Below are 21,042 nucleotides of genomic sequence, written 5' to 3' on the forward strand. Positions count from 1 at the left end.
GTCCTCTGTAGCTCTGTTGTTGCTGCTGCTGACAGCTGGAATAATATGTAAGTCTCTGGTGAAATACTGTAATAATAACATATCAATTGTCAATTTATAATAAAGTATTGCACATAATTTGATTTTCACTTGTTTGTTCTTAATTCCTCTCAGGTGTTAGTGGTGAAACACTGATTCAGCCAGCCTCTTTGACTGTCCAACCAGGTCAACCACTGACCATCCCCTGTCATGTCTCCTATTCTGTAAAGCCTGGTGGTTATTATACAGGTTGGATCAGACAACGTGCAGGGAAAGGACTGGAATGGATTGGAAGCATATATATACTGGAGACACAACACTCAAGGATTCTCTGAGGAGTAAATTCAGCCTGACTGTAGATGGCTCCAGTAGAACAGTAACATTGAAAGGACATAATCTGCAGCTTGAAGACACAGCTGTGTATTATTGTGCCAGAGACCCACAGTGAAACAAACCAGCAGCAGTGATGTACAAAATCTCCCCATATCTCAAAAAGCCCATAAAAGACCTCCTGTCAGAGCTCAGTTTAGAACCCAGACCTCTGATGAGAGGTCCGTGGACCTCTAATATTAACCCCCAATTGACTGCAGAGTGTGACCGTGGACCAGGCCTCTTCATGGAGCCCATCAGAAGTGTGACCGTGGACCCGGCCTCACAGAGCACGACCTGGACCAGACGTGGACCAGGCCTCTCTCTTCTATTCTTTCTTCCTATTCCCCCTCTACCCCCCCCCCTCCCCCGACACGGTCGAGGCAGATGGCCGCCCACCCTAGAGTCGGGTTCTGCCTGACGTTTCTTCCTAAAGGGGATCTTTGTTGGTTGTAAAGTGTCTTGAGACAACTTTTTGTGATTTGACACTTTAATAAAATTGAATTGAATTGAATTGATGTATATAGACAACATTATAACACACATCTCATTCTATACATGAAAAAAATATGAGCTTGATTGATTGTAGTTACATAAAAATAGAAAATACCATCGTATAAATTATATATTTAAAGAATTTAATTAAACTATTCTCACCAGTCACATTATTATTTAAGAAATATTACACAAGAGGGTGTGCTTTACTGTCATTAATGGCACGCCTGCATTGCTGCAGGCGTGCAAATACGGATCAGGCAGGCTCCTATAGTAAAGGATTGGAGTGGAGCCAATAATGTTATGACCTGCGGAGTCTCCGGGTCCTACCGAAGACTCAAAGAGTCTCCTATTGACTGATGACACGGTTATCAAATGATTGTCTCAGGAATGCAACAAAAACCAAAATCTCCATGAATTCAAGGCTTCATGGGGTGTGTAATTGATAGAAAATAAGTAATTATTTGGGTGAACTACTCCTTTAATCCCTCTAGAGGGTGGTCTATGCAAAGTATCTCTCTCTCTACCCAATCTCTTTATAACCAGACTCTCAGCTGTAGAATATTCTACTGAAATTAGAACCATGGAGCTGTGTTGCACGATTTTGTAACCCATTTTTCACCCCTGTGTCAATCATCTAATGTGATCCTGGGCTCTACACACCCTCCACCAACCTAGCCCCCATATATGGGGGACAAGGGGAGAGCAACGGACTTGAACTCATGCTTCCTTCATGCCTGAGTGTCCAAGTTGCTCCTTTACACCTGACAGGGGGGAATTTCCCTGGTTGGACGTAGCACGTGGAAGGAAGTAAGGAACCAGTTCCTTTCCCCTCCATCAGGCACCCCAGCTGGCCAGGGGGAGGCAGTTTAGTGACAAGGATTACTGCATGTTTTTTGTGAGGGTACCTACCCTAGAGGACACGGGGAGAACATGAAAACTCCACACAGAAAGACCCTTTCGCCAACCCCGCCTTTGGGTATGGGCACTGATGACGCGGAGGAGGAGGCACACCGCCAGCGCCCACAGCGTCCCGAGCGGGAATCGAACCCAGGACCTTCTAGCTGTGAGGCGACAGCACTACCAACTGTGCCACCGTGCCCCCCCGTGTACAATGATATTGTTATAAAATGATAATGGCATCTGAGCCTGAAAACATAAGAAATTCCTCTTTCGACAGCCAGTTCCAACACCACATGCAGTAAGCTACAAATATCACAGAATAAAGGATGAATAACTTCTAAAGATTAACATTTCAACAACATAAAAAGTCATGTAGTCCATGTAAACCAGAGGGCGGTATATGCAAAGTGTCTCTCTCCTCTATCTCTTCATAAGCAGACTCTCAGCTCTGATCTTCTCACTGATGTTAAACTGACTGACATTAGAACCATGGAACTGAAGACTGGCTGTAGTTTACTGCTGATGATGGTGTCTATATTCAGTATCAGTGAGTTGCTGGTGATTCTACTACTACAACACATTCATAATTCCTAAGAAATTATGAATTAAGAAAAAGGTCAACTCATTGATGTGTTGATTTGTCTACAGGTGTTGCAGGTCAGACTTTGACTGAATCTGAACCAGTGGTTAAAAAGCCGGGAGAATCTCACAAGTTGACCTGTACAGCCTCTGGATTCACATTCAGTAGTTATGGAATGAATTGGATCAGACAGGCTCCTGGTAAAGGACTGGAGTGGATTGCCTACATCAAAAGTGATGGTAATACCATCTACTACTCCCAGTCAGTCCAGGATCGGTTCATCATCTCCAGAGACAATAGCAGACAGCAGGTGTATCTCCAGATGAACAGTCTGAAGACTGAAGACTCTGCTGTTTATTACTGTGCTAGAAAGTCACCGTGACACATGGAGACTGTAGAGCTGTACAAGAACTGAAGATGTTGAAGAACTTGAACTTCCTCTTTTCACTTTCCTAAATATATTAATCAATGTCGTTGTAGCCACAATCATGAATGACTCTTGCCATGAAGGACAGCTTTCGTACACTTGTGCTGTCTTGTATGACAGATGTCAATACTTCGCATCACAATTTTAGGAGACCCAAAATAAATCTGCTCTTGTACTATTGTGATGAACAGCACAGTTTAAAAAAATATGACACTCATGCAGCATTCAACAGTATCATTCCCCTCACGTCTATCTATCATCATCAATATTTCATGAAATTAATTGACTTTTCAAAATTGACCATGACAATAATCTATAATTAATGTAAGTCTCAGTCTTGATAATGGTGACAACTGTGGTCCCTTTAAAGGCCACAAATAATATTAATAATAGCTTTGTTTCATTATGTAAAACACATATTTGGTTTCCTCATCCCAACACGCCTCATATAAATGTCATTGGTTTGTGGTTGAGACATGCAGAGTGTCAGTCCATCCCTCTAAGAAGATCAGCTGCCATTAGTTCATCTTCAAATCAAACCATGTTCTCTGTAGCTCTGTTGCTGCTCCTGGCAGTCGGATCCTGTGAGTCTTTCTGGATTTTATTTGTTTTTTTATTAATCAAGTCAGTTGTTATTCTACAGTGTTAATTCATAATAAAGATTGCTCTTTTTCACAGGTGTGAACAGTGAGACACTGACTCAGCCAGCCTCCCTGACTGTCCAGCCTGGTCAAACACTGACCGTCACCTGTCAGGTCTCATATTCTGTTGATAGCTATTATACAGCATGGATCAGACAACCTGCAGGGAAAGGACTTGAGTGGATTGGGCATGATGGAACTATAAAGGATTCCCTCAAAAACAAGTTTAGTATCTCATTAGACTCTTCCAGCAACACAGTGACACTGAATGGACAGAATGTGCAGCCTGAAGACACAGCTGTGTATTATTGTGCCAGGAGACACACAGTAATATGAACCATCAGTAGACATGAACAAAAACCCTACATCCCTCAGCAGTTACTGTAATACCTGAAACCACCAGAGGAGGCACTCACATCATATGACTCAATTGAATGATGAAAACAAATACCTTATTAATCAAACAAAGTGTTTTCTACAGAGTTGGTATTGTAGTTCACATTTAAAGCTGGAAGATATTATTTAGAAAACAATGGCAACATAAATTATTACATAAAATAAGATTTTCTATTTCTGTAACCTACACTACAGTTTGTTTAAGTCAACTTGGTTCCTTGCTTCATCATTCAAACCTGAACGGTTTGTCACAACAATAAAGTACCTTTACCTGCTTTTCACAAAAACTTGGGTTGAAATGTTTGTCGAAATTTGCACAAAATAAGAGTAACATGTGTCTCACCAATGATCAGCTATTTGGATGTTGTGACATAACTATATTTTAAACACATACAAATATTCATGTCTTTTCCTTATTCAACATCACTCTGTTGATGGTTTTCAACAGCACAATCCATCCTCCCTCCCGCCTGTTCTATGCAAAGTCTACTTCCTTGTCACACTGCTATAAAGAGTTCATGTTGCTCACAGGTGAATGATCAGAAGAAGAACATCTCCCACAGTTCAGCTTCAACACCATGTCCTCTGTAGCTCTGTTGTTGTTGCTGCTGCTGACAGCTGGAATAATATGTAAGTCTCTGGTGAAATACTGTAATAATAACATATCAATTGTCAATTTATAATAAAGTATTTATTTGATTTTCACTTGTTTGTTCTTAATTCCTCTCAGGTGTTAGTGGTGAAACACTGATTCAGCCAGCCTCTCTGACTGTCCAACCAGGTCAACCCCTGACCATCCCCTGTCATGTCTCCTATTCTGTAAAGCCTGGTGGTTATTATACAGGTTGGATCAGACAACGTGCAGGGAAAGGACTGGAGTGGATTGGAAGCATATATACTGGAGACACAACACTCAAGGATTCTCTGAGGAGTAAATTCAGCCTGACTGTAGATGGCTCCAGTAGAACAGTAACATTGAAAGGACATAATCTGCAGCTTGAAGACACAGCTGTGTATTATTGTGCCAGAGACCCACAGTGAAACAAACCAGCAGCAGTGATGTACAAAATCTCCCCATATCTCAAAAAGCCCATAAAAGACCTCCTGTCAGAGCTCAGTTTAGAACCCAGACCTCTGATGAGAGGTCCGTGGACCTCTAATATTAACCCCCAATTGACTGCAGAGTGTGACCGTGGACCAGGCCTCTTCATGGAGCCCATCAGAAGTGTGACCGTGGACCCGGCCTCACAGAGCACGACCTGGACCAGACGTGGACCAGGCCTCTCTCTTCTATTCTTTCTTCCTATTCCCCCTCTACCCCCCCCCCCTCCCCCGACACGGTCGAGGCAGATGGCCGCCCACCCTAGAGTCGGGTTCTGCCTGACGTTTCTTCCTAAAGGGGATCTTTGTTGGTTGTAAAGTGTCTTGAGACAACTTTTTGTAATTTGACACTTTAATAAAATTGAATTGAATTGAATTGATGTATATAGACAACATTATAACACACATCTCATTCTATACATGGAAAAAATATGAGCTTGATTGATTGTAGTTACATAAAAATTGAAAATACCATCGTATAAATTATATATTTAAAGAATTTAATTAAACTATTCTCACCAGTCACATTATTATTTAAGAAATATTACACAAGAGGGTGTGCTTTACTGTCATTAATGGCACGCCTGCATTGCTGCAGGCGTGCAAATACGGATCAGGCAGGCTCCTATAGTAAAGGATTGGAGTGGAGCCAATAATGTTATGACCTGCAGAGTTTTTGAGGTTTTTTCTTTTTTTTTCTTTGGCATAAATCAGTACTATGGAACACCCTTTTGGGGTGGGGGGGGGGGGGGTATTGTTTTGAAAATGTTGAACCAATGGAAAGTAGTAAAAAGTGCTTTGGACAAAACCTCTTAACTCCATTGGACCCTCAAAATGTCTGCTAAAGCAACTAACTCCACCACCTCTCCTCTTCTCATGGAAGAAATTGACAATATATAAAGTTAAAACATCAACTTTGATGAGGCTGTATTGCTTTGTTTTTAAAAATATATGGTTTCCTTAATTTCCTGAAAATTTTATATTTTTCATTTCCTGAAAAAATTACATTTTGTAGTTATGAAGTTTCCTCCCGACAGCAGAGATATGGTACTTGTTGTGACGAGACACACTGAGCCATTTGAAATGTGACAATAATCAAATCTGAACTGATAAGCAATTTAACTTTAAATAGCCAGTTCCACACAAACAGTAACTGAAAAAGCTCAACAAAACAGATCCTTTACATTTCAATCAGGAGCAGAAATCTTGTGATTGTCCAATTGAAATCATTAGAGGGCAGTCTATGCAAAGTGCCTCTGTCCTCTATCTCTTTATAACCAGACTCAGCTCTGGTATTCTTACTGATGTTGTTAAACTCAAACTTAGAACCATGGAACTGAAGACTATCTGCAGTTTACTACTGATGGTGTCTATATTCGGTATCAGTTAATTATTGGTGATTCTCATTATTACAGTTAACTTATACATGTGTTTAATAACGTCTTAATTACTTACAAAATAAAATGTCTTAAATCTACAGGTGTTAATGGTCAGACTTTAACTGAATCTGAACCAGCTTTTAAAAATCCTGGAGAATCCCACAAGCTGACCTGCACAGCCTCTGGATTCACATTCAGTAGCTACTGGATGGCTTGGATCAGACAGGCTCCTGGTAAAGGACTGGAGTGGATTGCCAGCATTTATGGCAGTAACATCTACTACTCCCAGTCAGTCCAGGGTCGGTTCATCATCTCCAGAGACAATAGCAGACAGCAGGTGTATCTCCAGATGAACAGTCTGAAGACTGAAGACTCTGCTGTTTATTATTGTGCTAGAGCCACCGTCACACCGTGACACAAGAGACTGCAGAGCTGTACAAGAACTAAAGATGGTTTAGAAAAGTTTGTGTAGCATAGAATCTGTGGAAAGGCAAACATCATACAATCACATACAAAGATGTAATTATTCTATTAAGTCTCTTTAGATGATGTGGGCCTTATACAAAAGAAGGACTCTCCCACCCCCTCTCTCTCTTGTGTGTACAATTTTGTGTACACTACTGTAGTAGTTAGTTGATAAAGAAAGTTTACCGGAATAAAAATCACTGAATGTGTTCTTTGTTGATTTAATATCAAGAGATTTCATCTAGGGGGTCCCTCCACTGTACCTTCTACTGTACTGTACTGTACTGTAGCCTACTGTACTGTACTGTACTGTACTGTACTGTACTGTACTGGCACACCCGAAATCATCATATATACAGTTAATATTTGCGTGTGTGTTTGTGTGTGTGTTAGGTTGCGCACAGGTGGTGAAAAACAACCATGCTATTTCCGTGCTCATACCCACCTAGCCAGGCAGGCACCCACATACGTACATCGCTCCGTAAGCATGCTATTTTCGTGCACATATACCCACCCAGCCAGGCAGGCACCCACACACATAGCTCCGTAAGAGAGTGGTTGCACCTCAAAAAAGGTTAAAAATAAAAGAAATAAACCTGAATATTACCAAATGAATGTGTCAAAGCGAAAGAAAACACAATATAGCCACTATGACTATATATAAATGGCCTCATATTGGAGGGGCTGCAGACAGTCGCGGAGAGGAGGATAAGGGACAAACTTAACTCCATGCTGGCGAACCCCTCTCACCCTTTTTATTGCGTGCTGCACGATAGTGTGAGCACCTTCAGCTGAAGGCTCACCTTCCCCCCCGGGGATGCACACGGAGCGGTACAGACTCTCTTTCATGCCAACTGCCATCAGACTCTATAATGCTAATGCATACTGTCCTATGATGGCCCTGCAGGTCGTGTGTGTTTTTGTCCATCAGTGTCTGTTGGAGGTTGGGGTTCAATCCCCGGCCGGGTCATACCAAAGACTGTAAAAATGGGACCCAATGCCTCCCTGCTTGACTCAGCATCAAGGGTTGGATTGGGGGTAAGTCCCTGCGACATACTAGTGTCATGTACTTGTACATCAAGCTGCCTCACGCACGCTACAGAAACAGGAGATAGGCTCCTGCCCTATGGGCCTCATGGCTCGTCAAGGCTATACTTACTTACTTATATGCAGATGTCAGAACAACATTGTGATGTCAGAATAGGCCAGCTCAATATATAGAAATGTCCAGAGCCTGTGCAGAGGCCCTGTCCAGAGAGATGCTTTTGTGCTGGTTCTGGACAACCAGCGTTCCGACGGATTTGACACCGGGCACTACACTCCCTGTTGTGGTGTGGAACCTGTGTGTCAAATTTCAAGTTGGTGAACGGTTCTCGAGTTATGTAGATTGCAGATGTACAGTACAGACGTGGTGCATTTAGGATTATGGACTTTAGTTAAACACAATGAAAATGCAAGGACTTACACAAAACAAGTAAGACGTGCAAACGCGGGAAGCAAACGCAGCTCGTAAATTACAACAATTACAATAAATCACGAACTTTTTTAAGTTTTCTTTTTTTTCTTTTTAGAAGCAATATCTGGAATAATGTATATCATGCATAGCAAGTACATTAGTATAAAAACTGAGATTTTAAGCACACGAGGGAGCCACAAGACGTTTCTCCTAAAAGATGAATAGAGTGCAAGATGGGTGACCCATTATATCCACCATTGGTTACTGGCTTTAGGAAGAATATAATTATTTCAGACCACTAAATTAAATTTTAGAATTTAAAAAAAAACAATATGCAAATGACACTTTGCACATGACATGAGGAAAAGTTCATACGATATACAACGTAGGGTCTCTACACAATAAGAAATTAACCAACTGATGACATTTTTGTTTAATTATTCAATCTTTTACAGATCCAAATATCAGAATATTCAATAATAATAATAATAAATGCAATAATAATAATAATAATAAAAGCAAGTACTGTAGCCTATTATTATTTTACAGCAGATAAAATGCCCTTACCTGCATGATTAATCCCAAAAAGACGCTGTGTTCGTGACCAGTGCATTAACGTAGGTTACGTAGGTAACCACGGTTATGTGAGCGATTGGATCACTCCAATATATGATAGTTCCGTCCGCAGGCGGAGCGTCGAGCGGACTTACCGATGATCCCGTGCTAACAGCCACGGGAAAATGACGTGTGAGTGAGGCACCGCCTCCCGAGGTTACTTTGCTCGCACACGTCATTTCCCCTTCCTCGTACCCTTTCCGAGGCGCGATAGATCACCGCGACTATAATTGGAGTGATCCAATCGCTCACATAACCGTGGTTACCTACGTAACCTACGTTATGTAGCGCTATATTGGATCACTCCAATATATGATAGTACACTACCAGATCAGTCGGGGACCTATCAATGAGAACAAGAGCCAGGCCCTCCCGGTGGGAGCGGCCAGCCCCAGCTCAATCACAAAGAGGGGCCCACTGTCTCCGAAGGAGCAGAGGCCACCCCTAAAACGGCTTGTTCCAACCGGTTCTCAGGGACCACATTGACGCGGTAGAACCTGGTGAAGGTACTAGGCGACGTCCAGCTGGCTGAGGCACAGATGTCCGAAAGGGGGACACCCTTAAGCTGCGCCCAAGAAGTAGCCATGCCCCGAACCGAGTGCGCCACCACCGCGGGCGGCAGAACCTGCCCCGCCAAGTGGTAAGCACAGGCAATTGTATCAACAAGCCAATGTGAGAGTCTTTGCTTTGAGAGCCCTTGGCCCAAGACTCTATCACCATAGCATACGAAGAGCTGATCAGTCAGTCTGACCGCCTTCGTTCGCACAACGTAGGCGTCCAAAGCCCTCACCGGGCAGAGGACGTGAGGAGCATCACCCGAGCCCTCCCCACTCAATGGAGGGACATAGGCAGACAGGTGAAGAGGCCGATTCACATGTCCCACGGACAGAACCTTCGGCAGAAAGGAGGAATTGGGTCGCAAAGTAACACTCGCTTTACCAGGACCCATCTGGAGACACTCTGCGCTCACCGAGAGCGCGTGGAGCTCCCCCACCCTCTTTGCAGAGGTGACTGCCAAGAGAAACGCAGTTTTCCATGAAAGGTGCTGAAGAGAGGCAGTATCCAGGGGCTCGAAGGGAGGTTTCCCGAGTGCTGAGAGCACCAAGCCAAGGTCCCAAGTGGGGACCTGAAGAGTCTTCACTGGGCGGAGGCGCCTTACTCCTTTCATAAAGCGTGACAGCAATGGATGCTTACCCAGCTGTCCGTCAAAGCCATCAGAATGGCATGCAGAGATAGCGGCCATATACACCTTTAGAGTGTTGGCCGCCCTGCCCTCGTCCAACAGTGACTGCAGAAAGTGTAGCACAATCTGAACATCACAGTGTTCCGGGTCAGCACCACAGGTCGCGCACCAAGTGCGGAACCGGCGCCAACAAACCTGGTATGTTGTAACAGTAGACGGGGCCCTGGAACTCTGCAACGTATGTAGAACTCCCTCTGGGAGACCTAGACCCGACCACCTGCGCCTCTCAGGGGCCAAGCCCATAGCTGGAGGCGATCGGGGCGGGAGTGCCACAGGGCTCCCTGAGCCTGCGAGAGCAGGTCGGGCCACTGAGGCAACTTCCACGGTGTCCCCGCGACCAGAGACAGTAGCACCCTGAACCAGGGGCGTCTCGGCCAACGTGGGGCTATCAGGAGCAACCGATGTCCCACCATCTCGACTCTGTCCGGCGTTGCCTGGATCAGGGGAAACGGAGGGAAGGCATAGAGCCGCGTCAGCGGCCAGTCGTGAGCCACGGCCTCCAGGCCCAGAGGCCCTGGAAGAGAGGCCTTGAACCAACGCTGCAGCGGTCTGAGATGAAAGAGGCCTAAGGGGACCAGCGACGAGGCCGCTGTTAGCCGGCCCAGTAGGCGTTGGCAGTCCCTGACGGACACTGTCCGTCCCAGGCGGAACCTGTGGAGGAAGGACAGAATCGTGAAGGCGTGTGGTGCCAGAGAAAGCCCGAAGGGAAGTACCTGATGGCTGGGCACTTGGAAACACGCATCCTCCAAATCCAGGGTGGTGAACCACAGTCCCTCGGACATGGCCTGCGACACCCGGGCCGGGGACAGCATCCCGAACGTCAGGTCCTTCAGGCGGCAGTTGAGGCTGCGCCGATCCAGAATGGGACGGTAGCCCCCGTCCTTCTTCGGAATGATGCAGTACCTGGAGTAGAACCCATCGAGCTGTTCTGAAGGCTCTAACTTCCTGATCGCTCTCTCGGCGATGAGTGCGGTGATCTCCAGCCGGAGAATCACCCGCTTCGCAGGATCGGACACAGTAGTCTCTCGAATGCCCCTGTAGGGTGGTGGCCGACAACGGAATTGGAGTTTGTACCCTCTTAGGACTGTGTCCAACACCCAAGGGGACTCCACGCGCTCCCCCCAGATTGCCCTTTGGGCCTGGGAGAAGCGGCCGATGCCGACCACGCAGCAGTCAGGTAGACTGCTGGAGGCCTGGGTTCGACCCAGAGGATCGGCCTCGCCCGGCAGAGGGGCCTCCACCCCCTCTGTTCTGGCGACGCCGTCTCCCTCGGCCCCGGTTACCCTGCCACTGCCCCTGGGGCTGGGCTTGGTACTGGTGGGCCTGGGCTTGGGGTTGGTGAGGCTCAGGACCAAGGCGTTGCTGCAAGCCGGCTGAGAGTCCTCGGCGTGCCTGCGACCACGACCTCTTAGGTGCCGGCCCTGCACGTGGCTGAGGGGTCTCTCGAAACTTAACCAAGGTCTCCCTGTCCCTGCGTAAGTTCTCCGCTTTGCGAAGTATGTCGTCCACCCCTGTGCCAAAGGTAATGCCTGGTGTTAGGGGGAGGCTACAGAAAGCCTTCTGTACGTGAGGCTCTAGGCCTGACAGGGACAACCAGAGCTGACGGCGCGATTCCACCACCGAGGCCACTGCCTGGCCGTTGGCTCGCACTAATTCGGACTGCAGAAGACCCAGAAGCCTGGATACTTCCATTGCCTCGTCCGTCCAACGCTGTTCGGACCCTTGGAGCTTGGGGAGCAAGTGCGCCAAGTAGGAGCCCAGCAGCATGGCTGCGTTATTAAGGCGTGCCATGACCGCAAGGACATTAAAGGTCCTGTTCAGGAGCTGTTCACTGGTCTTCTCCAGGCCAGGCTTCAGCTGAGGGCCCTTGCCCCCAATGATCTCAGCATCAGTGAGGAAAGTAGCCGCCACAACATTATCCATAGCAGGATATGCATCAATCCCCATGGCATCCTGGTTGGCCATGCGGGTCCATGGAGCGGTCTCTCTAGAGGAGCGAAAACGAGCCTGTGGCCCGGACTTCCCCATCCTGGACCAGCTTTCGCTGAACGCTGCAGCAAACTGCGGGCACATGGGGATCTGCGCCTTGACGTCCTGTGGATCTGCCCACTCAAGGCCCAAAGTACTCGCCACTCTTTCCAAGAGAAAGCGCATAGACTCCGTAGTTGTCAATGGCTCCTCCGAGCCAGCAACTGAAGGTTCGTCGTAAACTGAGGCGCTCTCAAGGAGATCCGGATCGTCTGGGGCGAAGACAGTCACGACGTTGTCGTCGTCAGCGACGTCCAGAGCGTCAACATCCCGGCGTAGGCACTGAGCTCTATGCTCGAGTGTATCCAGCTCCACCCTAGGGTGTTTGGTAGCTGGCGGGCCCATAGCAGGGAGATCCCCACCTTTGGCGGGGTCTCGCCCGTCAAACCCCACACCCACAGCCTGTGCCACAGGTGCAGAGCGGCTCTCCCGCACCGTCCCCGACGGGGGGAGATCGCCGGTATCGGGGGGGGGGCCTTGCTGTTCGGCCATATTCTCCATGGCCTCCAGCCGGGCCGCACGGAGTCTATCTCCCAGTAGGTCGCAGGCTTGGCACCGCATAGGGTCTGCAACCGCTGCGCGTGCATGCCCTAGACCCAGACAACGGAAGCAGGCACGGTGCCCGTCTCCGACGGGCATCGGCCCCTTACATGAGGTACAGTGGAAGGTCATGCCGCCACAATGTGACCCTCAAATCACACACTGTATATTAGCCCTAGGCTTACACGCGTGACCAGACAGCAAATATTAAATATACAGTTACTGCGTAACGTATGAAATATCTAAGCCGTATCACCCACCGCACATTGGCCCTTGGCTCGTACGGGTGACGGCACCGAAAGAGTTAAGTATACAGATAAAGTTACTTGTGAACTTACAAATGTATAAAGCTTTGTCACACACCATATATTGGCCTAGCTTTAGCTCATATGGGTGACAGCACAGAGAGTTAAATATACCGATGAACAGTTACTATTGAACTTACAATTGTATAACGCTTTGTCACACACCGTACATTGGCCCTTGGCTCGTACGGGTGACAGGACAGAATTATTATATAACCAGTTACCCTTGTAACGTATATAATATACAGTATAATTATCACACGCCGTATACTGGCCCTTGGCTCATACGGGTGATACAGACAACAGTCAACTGTGCAACATATAAACCTACAAGGCTGTATCGTACACCGTACACTGGCCCTTGGCTCGTACAGGTGACGCGACAGAAGTTATTATATGCCAGTTACCCGTGCAACGTATATAATATACAATAAACGCTATATCACACAAAGTATATTGGCCCTTGGCTCATACTGGTGACAGCACAGAAATTATTATATACACAGACACCTGCGTGCGTATAGAATATATAATGCAAACTATGTCACACACCGTATATAGGCCCACGGCTCATACGGGTGACAGCACTGAGAGAGTTAAATATACTGCTATGTTAACACAATAATACCGTATCTGTATAATATACAGTCACTTGTGCAACGTATTATACTATGCAGAACCTTATCACACACCGTTCAGTAGCCCGTGGCTTTATACGGGTGATAGGACAGAAAATCAGTATTACTCAACCTACTTGTGTAACATATAAAAATATACAAGATTTCAAATGCGCACCGTGCGTTAGCCCTTGGCTTACACGGGCAATAGAAGCAATATAGTATATACACTCTGTAATATAATATAATGGAAACCTTATCACACACCGTTTATTAGCCTTTGGCTTTATACGGAGGGACAACACAGGCAAAATAACAGGTATAGTGCTTGTGCAACTGACTTAATGTCATGTAGTGTTGGTACTCCAGCCAACTGAGTGAAATCAGCTATGTGCTTGGTGTACTGCTGAACGGTCGATTTTAATTGTTAAAGTAATAAGACGGGGAAGTGGAGAACGCGTGGCGTCTCCTTCTTTCCCTGGGAGACGAGCTAGCTGCCGAGTGGCTAGCGAGACCCGCTCCGCAGCCGTCTAGGGAAGGCGTCCGTTCCCGAAGTGAGAGCCGTGAGGGACCGGCAAAGCAGACAGACCGTCAGACAAACGAAAGACAGCTAGTCAAACAAGGGCAACCTCCTATGACGCCGTAGCGCGAGCGACCGGCTCGTGCCACCGTAGCACGGTGGTGTTTTTAGCTAGTAGCTTCCAACACACTGATACAAGAAGGCAACTCTGAGAGGAGCCAAGCTGGCTGCTCAAAAGGAGTTATACGCTTCTTACGGTAAATACCTTTAGTCCTTACCCATCGACGACGCCGAGGAAAGAAAAGAGGAAGGGGAAATGACGTGTGCGAGCAAAGTAACCTCGGGAGGCGGTGCCTCACTCACACGTCATTTTCCCGTGGCTGTTAGCACGGGATCATCGGTAAGTCCGCTCGACGCTCCGCCTGCGGACGGAACTATCATATATTGGAGTGATCCAATATAGCGCTACATAACAGCATGCACTCTGTAAGTGTCGAATGTGTCTGGTCCCCTACAAGTGATGTACTACTGCTGTATATGTGTTGACAGGGTTATTGTCAAAGGACAGACCACTGTGCTATACCAGGGGTCACCATGACACAGTCCATGACAAAAACCTATACCTTCTCACTCTGCTGCTACAATATTATTATACCAGGGGTTCAGGAACCCCCAGAGGTTATTGAGGGACTTGCAGGAGGAAACTGAGTTAATACTGCATTAAAAACAGACTAACCACTTTAACAATGCTTTATACTTAAATAGCCAATTTACAAGCTCACAGTGTGGCACAATGCAACATGTTGAGAGCTTGTAGGTTTATTTTCGAAACATTTTTGCAAAATCGTGTTAAGTAACATTTCAATATATTTTTTAAAGATTTTACACAAATATTCTCTTTCGGTGGTATGTACAGTAGATGGTCCAATATGTAATGCAAATGCAAGAGATATACAATATTATCATAAACAGCTAGTGAACTCCCCCCCCCCCCCCCCCCCCCCCCCCCCAGGACTAAAAGCAAATACACTATGGGCTTGTTTTTTAAATGTTTGAAAGGTATTAAATGAATCATAATAATTTTAATGTTGTATAAAGAAGGTATTTCAATATTAGCCGTAAATGAGAAGACATCTGCTACAGTAAAAAAGAAGAAAAGTTAAGTTGCCACTTAGGTTTTTGTAATGCCTTGCATCACTGTGCCTGGAATAACCACTGTGATTAACACCATTACAAAAACCTCACAAAGGTTTGTTCAAGTGCAATATGTACTTTTGCTTGTATTCATTTGCCATGTTCATGAAAAAACTATAACATAAAACTTGATTAAAATCAAGTCAGCTCCACATACTGTATGGAGATCCATGTGTTGTACGAACTTTGTTCATTAAAAGTCTGAGTCATGTCGCGGCAACCACAGTGGTTGGACTGACAACCATATATGGAGATCTAAGGGTATCCATGATGTCACGAGGCATGACCACCTGGCACCACTCAACGAACGAACGGGAAATGCCGGTTTTCATAGTAAACGCAACCTACCGTCGCAAAAATACAAATAATAATAGATTGCATTTTTATAGCGCTTTATACTCAACGCGCTTTACAATGGTCCATTCATTCATACAGCCAGGTGAAGCCTACAGATCATTGGACGACGACCTTCTCTACCTCCTGAGCCACAGCCGCCCAGCCAAATGGCTGGTTCTTGAGAAAGAAGAATGTGTTTGTTCCCACAAACAGTATACATTTAGTTCAAGCAATCTTAACACATCACACAGCTTAACCATATTTTCTACATAGCATACTGTGAATTAAAACCCTCTATATTTTAAATTATTACATTGTATTATATCATGTAACATCATAGTTTTTCTAAATACATTAACACTAATACATTAACATATTTAATTAAGTGTGTAACATTATATTAATTGTACATCATCTTTTGAAAGGGCTTCATAAGGGTCGTACTATGTTTTAGACCCGTAACAGACTATGAAATCCTTCAAATCGAAAATACTGTAAAGATACAGTACTTGCATTTCATGCAATGAAAATAATAAAGTTATACAAAGATCTGTGGAAGAACAATGAATTTATTTTAATAACCATAAGAAACAGATTGATGAAAAGGTGATTATATACTCCACGTGAAATGCGTATTGATCACTGATGGTTTTTGTATTGGAGTATGTCACTGTGGCTATACGGGCTTACGGGGGGCACAGTGATACTCGCTATGACAAAAACCTCTGCTGAATTGTTTCAGACGGCTGGCATACAAACCTTAGCACTATAACCTCTGAGCCTCTTAAGAAATGTAACACATTGTAACACATTGAGTTAAAGTTAAGTTAAGTCTTAATTATTAATATGATACAGGGGACTATTGATGATTGATTTTATAATAATATAAACAACCGTTAACATATAAATATCCAGCTATTCAAAATTAAACCGTTCACCGACTAAATAAAACTATCCTTCAATCCTCTTTAAGCTTATTTATGTACACTTAATTTATACTTATTCATGAACTTGGAACATACGCTAAGTGTACTTATATCTTGAACTGGCAAAGTAAAAATACAATTTGGTTGGTGCTAGTGCAGAACAGTTCCTTGTTAAAGGTAGAGTAAGTGATTTCACTCAAAAAACCTTAGGTTTCGTTTTTGGCTGTGGGACCTAAGCCTTCGTCCAATCAGGATAGAGAGTCAAAAATGAAACCTAAGGTTTTTTGACCCCCAGGGGTTAACTGGGGACAGGGAGGAACTCCTTATATGGTCAGCACACTCAATAGTAGAGAGGATTATCACAACAAAACAAAAAAATAAGTGATATTTGAATTAAGTGAAATCACTTACTCTACCTTTAATATTTATGTAACCGACAGGAAATAATCTTCAGAACAGGTGCTTCCTGTGTGAGGACATAATTGAGGACATAATTAAACCTCAGCTCAAAATATGCTGTGGAGATCCGGGCACTCTAGATAAAAAAGTGAAAATACTTTATTTAAACCTGTTTCAACAATTAACCATAACAACATCAATAACAAATACTCATTAGGACCACGGTCCGTAACATACCGGTATACCGTTTTTTATCAGGTCAGCCCTGGTGAAGAACGTTATAGGTCGAAACATGAGCATTTACAAGAGCATTTAAAACAAATTAGCATTTAAAATAAACCTAACATAACCTACAAAACTATAACTTAACTAAACCTAACCCTAACCCCTATTGAAGGTACTTGTTTCAATGCATGGCACAAAAGGGGGAAATAACAAAATAAATAAACATATATGGGCTAAATTGTTATTTTAAACATCGGTATTGGCCAAGACCATATCGGTCACCCCTATACCATAATAAATGTGTACAGGTGGATAACAATACATACACTGGAGGGAAGAAATCTGCACACTGTTCATCAGGGCGACTGTCATGACCTGGCTCTAGGCCATAACAAAAAGGAGGAAGACACGGCTTTTAAAAGTGCACAAACCAATATTTACTTACAATATAAACAACTTAATCATGTGGGGTGTGTTGATCAGTGAAATCAGTAGTGTAGGTGAGACTGGTGAGTGGATGTGTGGTAAATGTAGTGTGGGGTGTTGAATGGTGCAAACCAACGGCTAAACTGAAAGTGTTGCTGCCAACAGGAAGAGAGAGAGGGTGAGTGTGGCAAACACCCAGTCCTTATAGAGCACACTGGGAATACTGGCCAGGTGCTCCCAATGTACTGATTGGCACCCAATTCCCCAACCTGCAGGCCTACAGGTAGGCAGCAGAGACCCTGGTAGGCCAAGCTACAGGGGGCTGTGACACAAAACAAGGAGCCTTATAGGGACCGAGATGAACTAGCAGCCAAAATATAAACATGAGAAAACACTTATAACTCACAAATATTAACCAACACAATAAACCAAATATAATACCAAGTCAACATTTTTAGAACCAAGCGTGACAAAAATATTTGCCTCAAATACCCTCTGGTCTAACCAATTCCATCCTAGCATACCAGGCCTTCCCCTCAGCAACCAAGATTAAACCTAGGATTCATGTAGCCGCAATTTGCAACTCTAGATTTTTTTACATTTACATGTAAAAAAATCTAGAGTTGCAAATTGCGGCTAGGATTCATGGAGCGTTTAAGAGGAGGACCAAAAGCCAGATCAGACAGAAAAGACCAGTATATGAGACCAAACCCAAACCACATTGTCCAAAATGTAAGGCACCCTGCAGAGGGCATCCGCCACTACATTCTCAATCCCCAAGTTGATAGCTACAATGTCCAGTCAAATTTGAATACGGTCAACCTGAAAAGCCTGGGTGGCAGCTCCCCTCCCATTTAACCGGGACTGCGCATGGAAAGCCGGCCCCACACCAAATCGATCCAGTGTTGCCCCAACCAACCTCCCTCCCCAACCGACCCATATGTCAGAAGGAATGGGGGAAACAGAACACTGTCTCCCAGCCATGCCGGCCTGGAGAGACAAATCTCAATCTCATACAGTGAAGTCTGGACAGGGTAATTACAAAATCTACATCTCCCAGCTATCTACAGCCTGGCAGAAACAACACTCTGCCTCTCAGCCACACCAGCCTGGTGAATACCACTCCTGCCATTCACATATTCACTAACTGACCTAAAGCTTCCACACATGGAGCTCTCCAAGTCAGCTGCAACAGCCCTACTTTAGGTACTGCCAATACTGGACCACACTGTAATGAATGCCATTACAACAAGGGGAAATCAATTAGGACATGTGACCATTTAAATAACACCACACTTTTTCATTAGCCTATTATTCACTTTAAAGGCTTTACCACATCTTGCCATATATCACAAAAAAATAACCCAAACTAAATTCACACAGTAACCAATGCTCTCTCTCTCTCAACAAATGTGTGTGCTGTAAGACAAGGCAAAGTGCTGACAGTGAGTCTAGGACATGTATCAAGCCCAACCAAGTGAGCGTGTTCCCCCTAACTCAGCTACCTAGCCAATACTAAACTGACCCAACTTGCCCTGGTCTTCAGTGGCCCTCCTGAGTCCCCCATACCGACAAGGCATCCCAGTGGCACCACCCTGTCCCATCTTTTGTGGAACATACAGTAGTCTAAAAGAAAACAAAAAATACAGTGAGACCCAAAAGGGGACCCACCGTTATGCCCAACAGGGAACACAACTCAACCAACAGCATAACACCACATGTCAACAACCACCCTGTTTATCAAATCCTGATGACAAACAATACACTATATGTAAATTACAATCAAACTTTCAATAAAACCAAACAAATCACTTTCTTACCGTGCACTTCCTCCAACCACTGTGACCAGCCAACAATCCAGGCTTCAAACCAAAACAGGAAATCAAACTTTACCTGCTCAAAAAAAAGTCACTGCTAAACCAAATCTAAAATACCGGTAACTAAAGTTCAACTACGAGCCCCCAGTTTGTCATGACCTGGCTCTAGGCCATAACAAAAAAGGAGGAAGACACAGCTTTTAAAACCAATATTTATTTACAATATAAACAACTTAGTCATGTGGTTGTGTTAATCAGTGAAATCAGTAGTGTAGGTGAGACTGGTGAGTGGTGAGTTGATGTGTGGTAAATGTAGTGTGGGGTGTTGAATGGTGCAAACCAAAGGCTAAACTAAAAGTGTTGCTGCCAACAGGAAGAGAGAGAGAGGGTGAGTGTGGCAAACCCAGTCCTTATAGAGCACACTGGGAATACTGGCCAGTGTACTGATTGGCACCCAATTCCCCAACCTGCAGGCCTTGTGGAGACAGATACAGTAGGCAGCACAGACCCTGGTAGGCCAAGCTACAGGGGGCTGTGACAGCGACAGAGTGGCATTCCAACGCACCGCCATTCCGACTATGTGGCTTCCGCGTGTGGTTATAGGGCTAGTAATGGGGCGAATCGGAATGGCACTTCTGGTCTGATGCAGGTCAATGCAGAAGAACTACAATTTACATTGTACACTTCCAGACAGCTCTAGGCTTCATTGCGGATAGGCGTGATGGTTGAATGATGATAGAAGGATCAAGTGTAATGATGCTTTACGGTTTGTACCTGCATGTTGTCCATAGCTGTTATCCATTTCAAAATCCAAGTTTAAAAGAATGGAGGAGTGTTATACGATGTGGTGAGGACGGCTCTCAGCTCATTGTTGGAGGTGAGCTTCCCTCCATTCAGGGAATAGACGAAAAGCTGTGTGCAGCCATGGCAAAGCGAATCGCAAGGACACTCACCACCCCAGCCAATTCATTCACACTGCTTTTGGAGTTTTGGAAGCGACTTTATTTTTGTTGCACTGGAGATGTGCTGTGCACTGTGCAGTGGGTTGGAGTTGGCTGGAGTTTTTGCTATCAGTGCTACTGTCACAGCCCTCTGTAGCTTGGCCTACCAGGGTCTGTGCTGCCTACTCTATCTGTCTCCACAAGGCCTGCAGTTTGGGAAATTGAGGTGCCTCTGGCCAGTATTCTCAGTGTGCTCTATAAAGGACTTTCAAACTAGGAAGGGTATGGCCTACTTATTGGTGTTGGGCATTGAGCTGATATAAGACACTCACTGAAAAAGGGGAAGTTCTTGTTAACTTTGGTGACATAAAGAACATTTCTTTAAAACTCTGTATAACAGGAAATGGAAATCCCAAAGGAGATGGTTAATAAACAGTAGCCTATATATGGATATGTTTAGTCAGTGAAACATGAATGTTGTTTAAACAGGTCGGATTCAAACCAGGACACAAATCACCTTGATGGATATTTCAAAGTGAGCAAGCTCCTGACAAATATCACAGCAATATCTGGTAAGTAATAATATCATGACTTTAGTAAGAAAACTCTATTTTTCAAATTTCAACTTTTTTAGCTGTGTGTACATTTCCATTAATTGGTAGAACTACCTGTAGATCGTT

At 44.8% G+C, this 21,042-nt stretch overlaps 1 gene segment (V, D, J or C); it reads left to right on the forward strand.

Annotated features, from left to right (window-relative positions):
• The first annotated feature begins 2,274 nt into the window (after positions 1-2,274).
• Positions 2,275-2,747, forward strand: LOC308323298 (immunoglobulin heavy variable 3-48-like). The segment is given in 2 exons: positions 2,275-2,332; positions 2,434-2,747.
• Positions 2,748-21,042: the final 18,295 nt, after the last annotated feature.

The sequence above is a fragment of the Protomyctophum bolini genome, assembly GCF_963924005.1.
Source record: "Protomyctophum bolini genome assembly, chromosome: 11".
Taxonomy (NCBI): domain Eukaryota; kingdom Metazoa; phylum Chordata; class Actinopteri; order Myctophiformes; family Myctophidae; genus Protomyctophum; species Protomyctophum bolini.